Source organism: Dromiciops gliroides, chromosome 6 (genome assembly GCF_019393635.1).
Source record: "Dromiciops gliroides isolate mDroGli1 chromosome 6, mDroGli1.pri, whole genome shotgun sequence".
Classification (NCBI taxonomy): domain Eukaryota; kingdom Metazoa; phylum Chordata; class Mammalia; order Microbiotheria; family Microbiotheriidae; genus Dromiciops; species Dromiciops gliroides.
Genome location: NC_057866.1, coordinates 16472064 through 16487132, shown reverse-complemented (window position 1 = coordinate 16487132; position 15069 = coordinate 16472064). Strand labels below are relative to the sequence as shown.

At 36.4% G+C, this 15069-nt stretch overlaps 1 pseudogene; it reads right to left on the bottom strand.

Moving 5' to 3' along the window:
- Window positions 1-1912: 1912 nt before the first annotated feature.
- LOC122731388 lies at window positions 1913-2834 on the bottom strand (annotated as a pseudogene).
- Window positions 2835-15069: the final 12235 nt, after the last annotated feature.

The window sequence follows — 15069 nt, the reverse complement described above, 5'->3', positions numbered from 1 at the left end:
TTTTTTTTTCTCCTGTCAGCTCATTATTGTCACAATAAAAATCTATGGTAAAAAGAAACTGAGGTAGAAAGGCCTGAACACAATCAATTTAAATCTGTGGTAAAGAGAAACTGAGGTAGAAAGGCCTAAGCATAATCAATTTATTAGCAGGGCTAGCAATTACCAATAAAAGAGATCCAAGGATTTTCATTAGCCAAGGATGCATCGGACAGTCAGAGCAGCTCTTTTATGGAATTGGTTACATAAGTTACCAGAAGCAGTCCAGTGATGAAAACTAAACTAAGACTGTGATTGGTCACACAGAGAGAAGAATGATGGGCTTTGCGTGGCCTGACAAAGCAGGAATGTCCATAACCCTGGGCAACAAGAAAAACACAGTTATTTTAAATCCCCTGGAAAACCGAAAGGTGGGCAAGCATCCTTTGAAAAGGGTGACTCATCCCTGTCAATGGTAAACAAAAGCTGAGATGTGAGTCTTTTTTATTGGACTTAAGCACATAGGAAAAGGGAAGTTAAATTCCTACAAATTTGACCAAAGAGGCTTATCCAGTTCAGTCTACATTTAATCCACAATTATTAATTCCAGTAACTAGAAACAAATTATCAATCAATAATTAATAAAGAGTTCAAATTAAAGTGGAGTAACAATTTTCAATTTCACATAGTTGTTCCTGGGAAATCAAGTCACATAATGATAGTATAATCTTTGTCTCTCCCAGTATGACATATCTCCAGCTCCTATAAAATAATTCAAATGAACAAATACTGATGGGGGCAGCTAGGTGGTGCAGTGGATAAAGCACTGGCCCTGGATTCAGGAATACCTGAGTTCAAATCTGGCCTTAGACACTTGAAACTTACTAGCTGTGTGACCCTGGGCAAGTCACTTAACCACAATTGCCTCACTTTTAAAAAAACAAAACAAATACTGACAACCTTTATTTCATCCCCAAAAAAATTCAAAATATTTTTTAAATCACATGATTCCCTATTCACATGCAGAAATACATAAAGTACCCAAAAACCCTTTTAGCTAGAATGGAATTGATTGGCATCATAGTATTCACTGATATTACATGGAAATACCTCTCTCCCCCCAGGATCATTCAAAGTTCTTTCCAGGCCCTTCTGACCACCCAGTGGTTTATATTTCTTCCTATAGGTTGCCATACTGCAGTGGTGTGCTGGAGCAAGCTTCAACTGCCTTAAAAAGAGATAATTGAAATTTGAGCATGATAATTTAGAATGTAGAAATAATTAAATGCTACACACCTAGACAATTTATTTTGTTGATGATCTATACTTCATAAATTGATGCAGGAAATAATAATGTGTAGTAAATTTTAAAGTGTGTCATGGATAAAGCGCCCCCCCCATAAAGATGGTTCTTAAGCATTTACCAGAATGCCTCTGATTTAGGGGCTACTGAATAAGAAATTCTAGTACCACCAAAGCTACAAATTCCAAGAACCTCAGTGATTTTGCTGTCTAACAACTATGTTGTTCAAAAATGGTGGAGATAATCTTACTCTTTCTAGAAAGAAAATATGTGGAATCTCAATAGAATGCATATATATGTATATATACATACATATCATTCATTCCACACAACAATCTTATAAGACAGGAGACACTATTGAGGTCCTTAAGACATGAGAAAACTGAGGCTGAGATTTTAAGTGATTTGCCTAAGGGTACATGACATAAAAGTGTGTGACAGAATTTAAATTTAGCTCTCTCAAGTCCAAAACTATTACACTCTCTACAAAGTGATGTTGACTCTGAAAAAAGTGTGGATTACAATTCTGTGTGGATGAGAAAAAGAGCCTGACTAGTGGTCTGGATAGGGGGATGGAGTGGGGAAGATGCAGATTGGATTGTCCCTTTAAGAAAAAGGATGATGTAATTGAAGTCATCTTCTTCTCAAAGCTTTCTTAAAAGCATTCTTGACCTCTTTGTTCCTCAGACTATGGACCAGAGGGTTAAACATGGGGATGACCATGGTGTAGAACACAAATACCATTTTATCTATGTCCACTGAATGACTTGAGCTGGGTTGAAAGTACATGAAGATGATTGTCCCATAAAATATGGACACTGCTGTGAGATGGGAAGCACAGGTAGAGAAGGCTTTCTGGCGGCCTTCAACAGAATGGATCTTCAGGATGGTGATGAAGATTAACATGTATGAAGAAAAGATGACAAGAAATGTGAAAGAGACAGCGAATGACCCTAAGATAAAGAATACTGACTCAGTGTTGTGTATATCAGAGCAAGAGAGAACTAGGAGAGGGGGAATATCACAGAAAAAGTGCTGAACTATGTTAGATCTGCAGAAGAAAAGGCTAAAAGTATTTCCAATGATTATAGAGGAGATCAGAAAGCCACAGATGTGAGAACCACTGGCCAGACAAGCACATACTGTTGAAGTTATGGTAATGGTGTAATGTAGAGGCTTACACACAGCTGCATGACAATCATAGGCCATGGAGGCTAAGAGAAAACTTTCTGTAGTTGCAAAGGCTCCAAAGAAGAATAACTGTGCAGCACATCCATTATAGGATATGACCTTGTCCCCTGTGAGGAGCCCAGCCATCACCTTTGGGGTAACAGCTGAGGAGTAGCCAAAATCAACCAGAGAGAGATTACTGACAAAAAGTACATGGGGGTATGGAGGCGGGAATCCCAGGATGTCAGAGCTACTATCCCAGGTTGCCTACCAGAGTGGTGAGGTAGATAAGGGTGAAAATTATGAAAAGAGGAACATGAAGCTCTGGATCATCTGTTAATCCTTTGAGGATGAATTCATCCACTTCAGATGTGTTCTCCATTGATGTCACTTGAGAATGTTATCATGCACCTGAAATAAAAGAGTAACCATCAGAAAAGCCACTCTGCATGATGAATGACCTCAGATATAGGAAGAGGCCTATTTTATGTGAGGGGTAGAACTAAGGAATCTAGTGACCAAGAACCTCTAAGTAGTTATCATAGCAGTTACTCTAGGTCCGCAAAATTCACTGATCTAGTTTCTCAAAGACAGTCCTCCATATATTAATTCTCATCTTTTTTCATCTACTGCATACTTATCAATTATCAAAGTGGCACATCCACTTTAGGAAAGGGAAGCACCTTATTCTCTGGCAAAAATGTTTGTACAAAAAGGGATTATTGGGGTATCTAGGTGGCGCAATGGATAAAGCACCAGCCCTGGGTTCAGGAGGACCAGAGTTCAAATTAACCTTAGACACTTGACACTAGCTGTGTGACCCTGGGCAAGTGACTTAACCCTCATTGCCCCACCCCCAAAAAAGGGGGGGGATTATTATTAGTCAGCTTCAGAGAATGAAATATTTTCCTATGAATATATTTCACCCTGATGAAGGATAGAGAAAAGATGAGTAAAGGAGAAGAGAGAGGAATAAAACAAGAAAAAAATAAAAGACAAAGAAGGAAGGAGAGGATCAAAAAAAGTTGGGTGAGATTTTGTTGGTGTCATGCATAGGTCTAGAATCATCATGGCTATAAGGTCTATGCAATGGACTGAAGTCACCAGTTTCTGAGGAGGAATAGCTGCCAGTGGATGCCAGTTGTGTAATTCTAGGAGTCATCAGTCAAAAATACCACTAGTAGATGATGTAATAATAACTATGTGATTTTGAAATTTCTTTCCTTCAAACAGCCTTTCCCTTTGTCAGTTTGCTGCCCCTGCCACTATGGAAATAGAAGGTGGCCACAACCAGGGACATTTTTCCTTTCATTCATGATACAGTTTTCTGTGTCCCAGAGAAATCACCAGTCTTTGGTTTAGCCTCCTTCAAGTTTGAGCTAAAAATTCCACCTACAAGAAGCCTTTGCTAATCTATCTCAATTCCTGGGCTTCTACTCTTTTGATTATCTCTAATGTATCCTGGATACAATTTGTTTGTACACAGTTATTTGCATGTTATCTAGAGATTATGTACTCCTTGGGGGCCTTTATACAACCATATTCCAGTTATGAATCCTATCCCTCAAGTCTAAGTGTTACCTTGACAGTCATATTTGTTTTCATGTATTACTAAGAAAATATACTGATATGAAGAAATCTGTATGCCAGAGTGAGGAAACATGGTGGAAATCTTTGATAGTGTAACCAGCAATTTACTGATGGTGGGGGGTCTTCAACTGTCTGAGAATCTTCCAGTCTATTCTATCTCATTCCAGCTCTCTGTCTCTCATGTCTTTGTCTCTCTGTATCTTTGCAACTTGTCTCTATCTATCTCTCTCCTTATTTCTATTTTCCCCTTTTTCTTTGTCTGCTAGATTCTCTGTGTTCCTCTTTCCCTTTATCTATCTTTCTCTCTATTATCTATCTGTCTCTCTGTCTGTCTATCTATCTACCCACCTATCTCTGGGTCTCTCTTCTCAAAGAACATCTTAATGAAAATAATATTTTTATCAAAAGTGCAAAAGTAAAGGAACAAATATGAGGAAATTCTATTCCGTATTTGAAACTCGTAAAGGATGAAGAATTGGATAAAATAAATGGGAATGTTACAAGAGTTTGGTAAAAGTAATTATATCATCCTAAAGTTTGAAATAAATTAAAAAAACTAACAATTGTCAGAAATGTACATTAGGCTTGGGGAGGGTCAATTCTAGGTATTTCAGTGAAAGGATAAAGTAGGATCCCATGGATTAATTCTACAGGGAGTTCAGACTTGAAGGGTTAGAAAGTTCTGAAGAATGAAAATTTGAAGATACTGGAAGAAAAGTTAACAATTAGGCAGACTTGGGCATGAAAAAAAATGTAGAAAAGGAAAAAAAGAGGTAATCTAGGATGAATACAAAAGCAAGTCTTATCTTATAGTAATAGTGTCAAAAGAGTGCCAGGAATCTGGGTATTTTTATCAAAAACTTGGCATTAGGGGAAACAGAGGATAATCAAATAGGGAATTGGATTGATTCTCAAGGCAGATGAGACAAGTACAATGAAGGACAAGCAAAGGAAGAGCTGCTCATTTTGGTTTTTGCTTCTATTTTTCTGACAAGGAGAATGATCTTTGGATTTAGAAGAACAGAACAATGTTAGTTAATAGAGAGTTGATACAAAAGATAATAACTAGCACCTATGTTAGTTGAGAGAAGGGAAGAAACATTTATGTAACATCTATTTTGTGCCAAGCACTGTGTTCCACTTCATAAATATCATCTTATTTGATTCTCACAACAACCCTGTAAAGTAGGTGCTGTTATTATCCCCATTTTAAAGTTGAGGAAACTGAGGCAAATGGGTTAAGTGACTTGGCCAAGGTCACTGCTTAAGTGTCTGAGACTGAGTTTGAATTCACGATTTCCTGATTCCAGTGCAAGAGCTGTATCCAGTCTATCAGAGCTGCTTCTTAAAAGTTTTCAAAGTACTCTAACTACATTGGACCATTTGATCCCCACAACAATGTTGTGACATACATGGCTAACAAGAGCAGTTTAACCTTGGACTGCATGGAGAGGCACAATATCCAGGCACATAGAGGTGGTTCTCTGTACTCTCCATTTAAAACAATGTGTTCAGTTGTGGGTTCCACATTTCAGAAGTACAGTGATGGATTAGAGATTTTCCAGAGGAGTTCAGTCAGCATGAAGAAGGACTTTGAAGTCTTGTCACATTGGGAGTGGTGGGAGCAACTGAGCATGTTTGGTGTAGAGAAGATAAAATATGGGCGTCAGGACAGGGGTTGGGATTGAAAGTTATTTTCTAGAATCTGAAGGACTCTTAAACAAAGGAAGCATTTAGTTTGTTTTATTTGTACCCAAAGGAAAGAACCAGGAGGAAAATGTAGACGTTAAGAAGAGACAAATTTAGATATGATGTAATGAAAACATTTCAAAAATGTTGCTATTTGGAAGTGAAGGGGGCTGTGTTAAGATGTACTCAATTTCCCCTCACTTGAAATCTTTAGGGAAGGATTAGTTAGGAGTTAGGGAGGTTAGTTAACCTCCTTTTCAATGTATCAATACACATAAACACAAATATACATATAGGGAGAGAGAAGGGGGAAAGAGAGAGAGAGAGACAGAGAGACAGACAGAGAGAGAGAGAGAGAGAGAGAGAGAGAGAGACAGAGAGAGAGACAGAGAGACAGAGACAGAGAGAGACAGAGAGAGACAGAGAGAGACAGAGAGAGAGAGAGACAGAGAGAGACAGAGAGAGGAGAAGACCAGGATAGCTCTTATTGGGAGACTTATCTATGACAGTTCTCATTGATGTACTCAAGGTTGGCCTTCTTGAGTTTCCATGTTTTGAAAGAGCCCTTCTTAGGAACTCAGTATTTGACAAAAACTGCTGGGAAAACTGGAAGATAGTATGGCAGAAATTAGGCTTAGACCAACATCTTACACCTTATACTAAAATAAGGTCAAAATGGATACATGATTTAGACATAAGAGGTGATACCATAGGTAAATTAGGAGAGAAAGGAATAGTGTACCTATCAGATCTTTGGAAAGGAGAACAGTTTTTGACCAAACATGAGATAGAGTACATTATAAAATGCAAAGTGGATGATTTTGATTATATTAAATTAAAAAATTTTTGTACAAACAGAAGCCATGCATCCAAAATTGGAAGGGAGACAGAAAGCTGGGAAACAATTTTTGAGGCCAGTGCTTCTGATAAAGGCCTCATCTCTAAAATATATAGGGAATTAAATCAAATTTATAAGAATCCAAGTCATTCCCCAATTGAGAAATGGTCAAAGGATATGAACAGGCAGTTTTCTGATGAAGAAACCAAAGCTATCTATTCCCATATGAAAAAATGCTCTAAATCTCTAATGATTAGAGAGATGCAAATTAAAACAACTCTGAGGTACCACCTGACACCTATCAGATTGGCTAAAATGACAAAAAAGGAAAATAATAAATGTTGGAGAGGCTGTGGGAAAATTGGAACACTAATGCATTGTTGGTGGAGCTGTGAGCTGATCCAACCATTCTGGAGAGCAATTTGGAATTATGCCCAAAGGGCGATAAAGCTGTGCATACCCTTTGACCCAGCAATCCCACTTTTAGGTCTTTTGCCCAAAGAAATCATGGAAGGGGGAAAGGGACCCACATGTACAAAAATATTTATAGCTGCTCTTTACGTGGTAGCAAGGAATTGGAAGTTGAGGGGGGTGCCCATCAATTGGGGAATGGCTGGACAAGTTGTGGTATATGAATACAATGGAATACTATTGTGCTGTAAGAAATGATGAGCAGGAAGAGTTCAGAGAAACCTGGAGGGTCTTACGTGAGCTGATGATGAGTGAGATGACCAGAACCAGGAGAACATTGTACACAGTATCATCAACATTGAGTGTTGACCTACTGTGATGGACTATACTCTTCTCACCAATGCAATGGTACAGAAGAGTTCCAGGGAACTCATGATAGAAGAGGATCTCCAAATCCAAGAAAAAAAAAGAAAGAAAGAACTGTGGAGTATAGATGCTGATTGAACCATATTATTTCTTTTGTTTTGGGTGCTGTTTTTTTTTTCTATTTTGAGGTTTTGCATCACTGCTCTGATTCTTTCTCTTGTAACAGGATTAATGCAGAAATAGGATTAATGTTATTATGTGTATATATATGTATGTGTATATATATATATCTATATGTATATGTATAGAGATATATAGATATAACCTATATCAGATTACCTGCTGTCTAGGGGAGGGGGGAGGGAGGGAGAAAAATCTGAAATTGTTAAAGCATGTATAAACAAAAGTTGAGAACTATCTTTACATGTAACGGAAAAAATAAAATATCTCATAAAAAAAAAAAGAAAGAGCCCTTCTCAGTCACCAGTGCTGATAAGGTGATTTGTTTTCTGCCAGAAATATCCAGGTTTTGGTGGATAACACTCTTTTGGAAAGAATACTGAATTAAGAGTATGAAGACTTGGGTTCTAATCTTACTTTGATATGCACTTCACAGGAATTAATCAAGCTTTTTGTACTTTTGTCTGCTCATTTGGAAAATAGGAATAATGTCTCTTTGGGTATAGAAGTCACACAGTACTGGTGAGGAAAATATTTGTCAAGAATCAAGTGTTATAGACATGAAAGGTTCCATGATCAGCACAGGTCATTGGGTTTGTATTATGGATAAGTGGGTGCTCTGAGAAACAAAGATGTAGAGAAAAGGGGATAGGGGTGTGACTACACTACAAAGTACCAGTATGGCAATGTAGTGTAGAGGAGAGAACTTTGGTCTTTGAGTAAAGAAAATTGATTTAAATCCCCCTTTAGACCCTTATTAGACCCTTTAGACCTCTCTATGTCTGAACAAGTCACTTAATTCACTCAGCCTCAGGTTATTTTTCTGTAATAGGGAGAGGAAGATAATAATATTGTTATTTATCTCACGCAATTGTTGGGATATTCAAATTTTTAAAAATGGAAAGCACTTTGCAAATGTTAAAGTCCTGCATTTTTTGTGTTTCATTCATATCTGACCCTTCATGATTCCATTTGTTCATAAATGTGATCTGTTATCATTGTAGGAATGGACTATACTCATCTAAACTTTGTTGTGAACCCACTCTATCAAGAATTTAAAGCAGTATCCTGCATACAGTATAGTCTTATTCAATATTATTTAATTAAGTGATCATTAGGACTAGTCACCCATTCCTCAGATTACGCCTTCATTTGAAGAATTATGAACTTGAAAAAAAGCAAGTAGTGAATAACACCTAGTGTGTATAGAGCCCTTAGATATTTAAACACAATTTCCAAACATGATCTCATTTGAGCTTGGAGACAATGCTATGAGATAAGTACCACAAGGGTTATGCACAGTCTATGGATAAGGAAATGGAAGGCAAGCACCTTACCCATGGAGAGAGTAAATTACTGTCAGAGGTATAGAAGGTATTTATCCAGGTCTTCCTTCTTCCAGATCCAACAATGTTTCCTCTAAACTATGTTGCTGTCTATATGAGCACTATAGTCTTGGATTGAAAATCCTACAACCTAGCTCCCTTGTTTACAAAGAAAGGTGGCCAGGACTCCAAAGAGGAGAGTTAACTAAGAACTTGATATTCAAGGATTGGCCTTGAAGTCCCAAACCTAGGGGGCATGTAATAGTATTGGAGAAACTCTTCACTAGCCATTAGGGAAAAGAATTCAAAGGTTCCTAGTGGTAGAGTGATCAATCCTGGCCATTGCTGTGGCATGGGGGGCAGTAGAGTTAATAATGCTCATCCTTACCTTCCATTCAGCTCAGCCTCTGGAAACACAAAAAGAACTAGAATGAATGAATGGATTCATGGATGGATGAATGAATGAGGGAATTTGACCCACAAGCTGGTACCACTGAACTTAGCCCTATAGTAGAATTTTCAATGTCAGTTTCAGAAGTCAAGGATAAGGAAGAGACCTTTATGCAGACTTGGGAACCCCACAGCTCTTGGGACATGGTACTCCCTTGGAGATCCTGGCAGCTCTGCTGCCAACTCATGAACAAACAAGCTACTAAATTCTGCTGTGACCATGGGGGGAAAACTATGTTCTCATGGGCACTTTGCCATTATTAGCTTATTGTTAGCAAAGTTAGGTAAAAAGGGGCCTGGAGAAGGCCAATGACAAAAGGTCATTTCCAATTTTCAATTCTTTGCCACCACTAACAGAGCTACTACATTTTGTACAGATAGGTCATATACCTTTTTGGGTTTTATCTCTTTGGAATACAGACCTAGTAATAGTCTTGATTGGTCAAAGGGTATGCATGGTTTTATTGACTTTTTGGCTTATTTTCAAATTACTCTACAGAATGGGTGAATCAGTTTACCACTTCACCAACAGTGTCTCAATTTTCCCACATGGACTCCATTTGTCATTTTCCTTTTCTGTCATATTAGCAAATCTGATATGTGTGGAGTGGTAGTTCAGAGTTGTTTTAATTTGCATTTTGCTAAACAATAATGATTTAGAGCACTTTTCCATTTGACTATAGATAGCTTTGATTACTTTATCTGAAAACTGTGTGTTCATAACCTTTGACTATCAATTGATGAATAGGTCTTATTTCTATACATTTGACTCAGTTTTCTATATATTTGAGAAATTAGAAGTTTTCCCACAGTTATGATTACTATGTATTTCTCTCTACCCTATTTCCCCCTGCTTATCTCTCTCTCTCTCTCTCTCTCTCTCTCTCTCTCTCTCTCTCTCTCTCTCTCTCTCTCTTTTCCTCTTACTTTCCTATATGGTAAGATAGATTTATGTATCCAACTGAATGTGTTTATAATTCCCTTTTTGAGCCAATTCTGATGAGAATAAGGTTCATGTGGTTCCAAACCCCAAAGCTTTCCCATCTTACCCTCCACTGTAAAAGCTCTTTTGCAACACTTTTATATCAGATACTTTACCTCATTCTTCCTTTCTCTTTACCCTTTTCCCAATGCATTCCTTTCTCACACCTTAATTTTATTTTTTAATAAATTATCCTAATTTTAATAATTATCCCAATATATTCAACTCACATCTGTGTCCTGTCTACGTCTCCTTCAAACTGTTCTAATAATGAGAAAGGTTTTTAGGAGTTACAAGTATCATTTTCCCATGTAGGAAATAGTTTATCCTTATCAAATTCCTAATGATTTATTTTTCGTGTTTACCTTCTTATGCTTATCTTGTATCTTGAATTTGAAAGTCAAATTTTCTATTAATCTCTGGTATTTTCATTAAGAGTGCTTGAAAGTCTTCTATTCAATTAAATGTCCATTTCTCCCATTCCCACCCCCAACCCTGAAGGCTTATACTCAGTTTTGCTGGGTAAGTAATTCTTGGTTATAATCCTAGCTCTTTTGCCCTCCAGAATATCATATTCCAAGCCCTCTGATCCTTTAATGTAGAAACTATAAAGTATTGTGTTATCCTGACTGTAGCTCCACAAAATTGTAATTATTTCTTTTTGGCTGCTTGAAATGTTTTCTTCTTAACCTGGGAACTCAGAAATTTGGCTACAATAGTCCTGTGAGGTTTCATTTTGGGATCTCTCTCAGGAGGTGATCAGTGGATTCTTTCCATTTCTATTTTATCCTCTGATTCTAGAATATTTTCCTTGATAATTTCTTGACAGATTATGTCTATACTTTTTTATTATGACTCAGGTAGTCCAATAATTCTTAAGTTATCTCTTCTAAATCTATTTTCCAGGTCAATTTTATTTTCTAATGAGATATTTTACATTTCCTTCTATTTTTTATTGTCAAATTGGTTTTACTGTTTATTGATGTTTCATAAAGTCATTAGCTTCCACTTGCCCACTTCTAATTTTGAAGGAATTATTTTCTGCTGTGAGCTTTGGTACCTCCTTTTCCATTCAGCCAATTCTATTTTTCAAGGAGTTCTTTTCTTCATTGAAATTTGTACCTCTTTTCCCATTTGTCCAATTCTGCTTTTTAAGAAGTTAGTTCTTCTGTATTTGTTTGTGCTTTCTTTACCAAACTGTTGACTTTTTTCATGATATTCTTGTATCACTTTCATTTCTCTCCCCAATTTTTCCTCTACCTCTCTTACTTGATTTTTAAAATCTTTTTTGAGCTCTTCCGTGGCCAAGACCAATTCATATTTAATTTTGAGTCTTTAGATTCAGCAGTTTTGATTTTCTTGTCTTCTGAGTTTGTATTTTTATATTCCCTATCACCATAGTAACTTTCTAGAGTCAGTATCTTTTTCTGCTGTTTGATCATTTTTCCAGACTATTTCTTGACTTTTAACTCTATGTTAAAGTGAGGTTCTGCTTCCAGAGTGGGGGGGGGGGGATGGTCCCAAGCACCAGGTTTTTTGTGTAACTGGTTCAGAGATAGTTTTGGGGAGGTGTAATTTTTTGGTATTCAAAGGTGGTATGTTCTAGAGAGCCCAGCACAATATATCTAATCCCTCTTCTACAAGACACATCCTCAAATGCTTCACCACTCACACTAAAAATTTCATTCTCCTAGATAAATATACTCATTTTAAAAATTATTCCTTATATGGAGTCTATTCCAGTAAATCTCTTCTGTGCATGCTCCATGTATCAATGTCCTTCCTAAAAGTGATAACCAAGAATAAATAAAATATTCAGATGGAGTCAGGAAATCAAATTCAAATCCAGTCTCAGACATTTACTTGTTGTGTGACTCTGGGAGAGTCACTTAACTTGTACTACTCATATGCAAAATGGGGACACACTAGAGAAGGCAATGGCAAACCACTTCAGTATCTTTACCAAGAAAATCCCTTGGACAGTGTCCATGGGGTCATGAAGAGACTGACAAGACTGAATGACTGAACAACAACAACTCTGAAAAGGGCTTTTCTTATGGTGTGCTTAACTAGCTGAGACTCCCAATCATGTTTTAATTGAGACAAGAAAGCAGATGGGTAATGTAATTTATGAATACTACCAGATGTTTTGTAAATCCCAGATATCATCTTCTCTGGGTTTATTGATAAAATTGCAACTAATTCTGACCTGATTTTCTTCTTCAGGTATCTTTTGGCATATAAACCTCCTTCCTCTTAATTAGCATGCTATAGACCTTAGAAGTATATAGTTGAGGGGCAGCTAGGTGGTGCAGTGGATAAAGCACTGGCCCTGGATTCAGGAGTACCTGAGTTCAAATCCGGCCTCAGACACTTAACGCTTACTAGCTGTGTGACCCTGGACAAGTCACTTAACCCCAATTGCCTTACCCAAAAAACAAACAAACAAAAAAGAAGTATATAGTTGAAATGCAAATATTACAAGCCACTTTGAAATGTAAATGTTACAAATGTATCTGTGTAAGGTAAACCTTTGTAATTTTTTATCATCTTAGGCAGTTGTGTATTCCTATCTCCTTCTGACACTTATAAATCCAAAATTTTTCCTTTCCTTTTGTTCTCTGATGTAATTAGAAATCTTTGTTCAGAGCTTAGAGCTAATAATGAACTCTAAGCCAATGCTAAAGCATATATTAATAAACCTAGGTATTGCCTCCTAGATCTGTGTTGATAGTTTTATTCACAGCAGGACCTATCAATAAATTAAGGGATATTTCCATGACAATAGTGGGATATTTTTAAATGTATTGATATCATTTGTTTTTATGTTACATTCATTCCCAAACATATTTCACCTTACTCCTTTATCCAAAGAGCTATCCCTTGTAACAAAGAATTAAGAAAGTGGGAAAAAGCAGTTCAATAAAACTAACACTTAAACCATGGTAGATAGTATACATATGGTTGAACACCCACTTTCTCCAACTTCTTGAAAGAAGGAAGTATATTTCTTGAGTGAAGCTTATTTCTTAAGTAAAAATTATTGAAAGGTGATAAAAGAATTTTATGTACAATGTTATTTGAAATATTTTGCATAGACAAAATCAATGCCATTATAATTATAAAAGCATCAGTTAGTAGAAAAATATTTTCAACAGATATTTCTGATTATAGTATAATCTCATAGATACATAGAAAGATATTTATAGAAAGAACAAATTTATTCTCCAACTGAAAAGTAGTCAAATTATGTGGATAGACAATTTTCAAAAGAAGAAATGCACACTATACACATTACAAGAAAAAATATTCTAAAATTTTAAATAAAATAATTGTGTTACATATTCATAAGACTATCAAAGACAGCAAAACATTAAAGTGACAAATGTTGAGGGGGATATGGAAGGAGAGATACATTGGTGCACTATTGGTAGAATTGTGAGTTGGTCCAGCCAAAATCCAAGACAATTTGGAATTATATCTAGATTCACTAAATTATCCATTAAAAGACTTCAAAAAACAGAAGAAAAATGGTTCATGGGAATAATCACATTTTAGTGGCACTTTTGTGGTATCAAAGAAACTAAAGTGGGCACCCATTAACTGGAGAAAGAGATGCCATCATGGAATGATGGATAGAGATCTGACCTTGGAGCCAGGAAGTCCTAGGTCCAATTCTTTACTCTCTATACATTTTATCTGACTGTAGGTGAATTAAATGATTTATCTCTCTAGGGAACTTTCTAAGAAAATAAGTTACAGCCCAGGTCAATCAGCATAATCAATCAGTGAGCATATGTTAATTGCCTACTATGTCCAAGGCACTGTTCTAAATGCTGGGTATACAAAAGGATACAAAAGACTGTTTCTGCTCTCTAGGGCCTTATAATCTAGTAGGGGAGACACAGTGGAAATGAATGTAAACACAGAATCTATATACAGGATACATAGGAAACAATTAACCCAAAGAAGGTACTAGAAGTAAGATAGATTGGGGAAGGCCTCCAGTAAAAGAGAGGAGATACTCATATAGCCAGGAGCAGTGTGATTATGGTTTTGGATGGCTCTACTGGTTATAAAAAGATTTTTTTATACAAAATCTAAATTTGCTACTTTGCAATTTTGTTCCTCATACTGAACCTCTAGAACTAAGAAGTAAAAATCAAATTTTTAATCCACATGGTAGGTCAATTTTTCTCCTCACTAAACACCAGAACCTTCAATTGACTCTCAGGTGACAGGGCATCCAGCCTTCTTGATATGCTTGAGAATGAGGGATAAGATGAACTGAAATTTCTCAGAACTCAAAACATCATCAGTTACCCAGGAAGAAATTTATTTGTATGTCAACACTGTGACCATCATAATACAAGACACTGCAATACATGAAAAGGAAACAGAATTGGGTGTCTGTACCCTTGAGTTGACAATCAGATAAACATGAAAAGACACACAAATCTGCAACAGTTGCTAATGTCAATGATAAAAGATTCATCAATGTGTTGAACTATGTGGTATAGGAATACAAAACGAAAGAAATTATAAGACAAAAGGAACATTTATGAATACATTTACTGAGAGAATCAAGTATTGCCTCAAAAAAATTAATTCATATACATGTATATGTATGTGCATATATGTGTGTATATATGTATATGTGTTTATCTGTGTGCATAGATATAATGTATATATATACATATATATGTATTTTGTGGCATAGAAGGAGTAGGATATTCTAAGTGGAATTAAGATTAGTTAATTTCCTGTAATATATTTTCCCCAATTAAGA